Here is a 1460-nt window from a genome sequence, read left to right on the forward strand (position 1 = left end):
AATATGATCTCTCCTTCCAACTCTCATTAAAACTCTAAGCAGAGTTAATTTGACTCAGCATCATCTTTGGATGCACTGGTTAGTGTGGATGTTCAGGTGTCTTTTTACTCAGAAACTGAATGAAGAAGGGGTTTCTTATCACTGAGCTGCACAAGATTTATATTTTCACTCGTCAAAACAAACCCATTTCTTCTTTACAGAAAAAAAGACATCAGTAGTAAAATTAAACAAAGGATTAAGATGCAATGATTTGTTTTTACAGGGGAAAATGAGATTATTTCACATCTACTGGAATATCGTCCAGAAGCAGTTTTTAATGTATTTGTATTTATCAAATAACTTAAAGCTTTGTTTAAATTTCACTCATTATTTGTGATGTCTGCTACATTTGCACAGAGAAACTCCAACAGCAGCGAAACATTTCAGTATTTTCAATGATGAGTTTATGTTTTTATTTTAATTTTACAAAAAAAAAAGAAACATAATGGAAGCAGAACAACATATCAAGTGAAAATAAAGAATAAATAGCAATCTGTACAGTTTTTTCTGCCTTCATGATGTTGCTTCGAAGCCTGTGTGTAAACAAAGAGAAAATGCAAAAATGAATCCGAGACAGATTTGATGTAAACAGAGATCAGAGGAAAAGCCCAGACATTTGCAGAGAGAAGTAAAAAGGAATAAAGTAAAATAAACAAAGAACAGATGGCAGGGAGGTGTGACTCAAAACCAGTTCTTTCTCTGGAAGTTTTTCTCTCGTTACTGAAATTCACCAACATAAATCTGAGCAAACGCACAACTCATTACATGATTCTGTGGAACAACAACAAAAACACACAAGTAAATTTTCCATATAAATAATGTTTACAGTCAGCCAACATAATAAAGCATCACCATTCATTTTGACTCATTATTACAAACAAAAGCAGCTGTTTAACAGGAAACAGTTCATGTCAAAAAGCTGCAAAATCATCACTTCCTGTCTCACCAGATGCTCGACTCAACAATCGCTCCAAGGTTTTACTGACTTATACACACTGTACAGAACCTGAGAAACTGTTTGTGCACGCTAAGAAATACACAAAGATTATATTTCATTTTACTCCTCATGGAAAAAAAAAATAACATTTCAACACATTGATAAAGGGGTAATCAAACAAATTATGAGGAAGACTGCAATGATTAAAAAAAACAAACAAACCACAAGCTCATTGGTGCCTCCTGTGTACCTCTATGCTTAAAGAGTAACTTACCCCAAAGTTAACTTTTTTAGCTGATAAACTGTCTAGAATGTGTCTAAAATGTTATATAGTACTGTTTCTGTGCTAATTTTGATGTTTTTGTGCGTATTTGTTCAAATCTGTAACATTTGGTCTAAAAATGTGTTTTTGCTGCTCACACGGGTAGAGCAGTGGTACTGCAGGCCAATTTACATATTGGTTAACGGCTCTCCTCTGTGACGT

This window comes from Austrofundulus limnaeus, unplaced genomic scaffold (assembly GCF_001266775.1).
Source record: "Austrofundulus limnaeus strain Quisiro unplaced genomic scaffold, Austrofundulus_limnaeus-1.0 Scaffold214, whole genome shotgun sequence".
NCBI classification, from domain to species: Eukaryota; Metazoa; Chordata; class Actinopteri; order Cyprinodontiformes; family Rivulidae; genus Austrofundulus; species Austrofundulus limnaeus.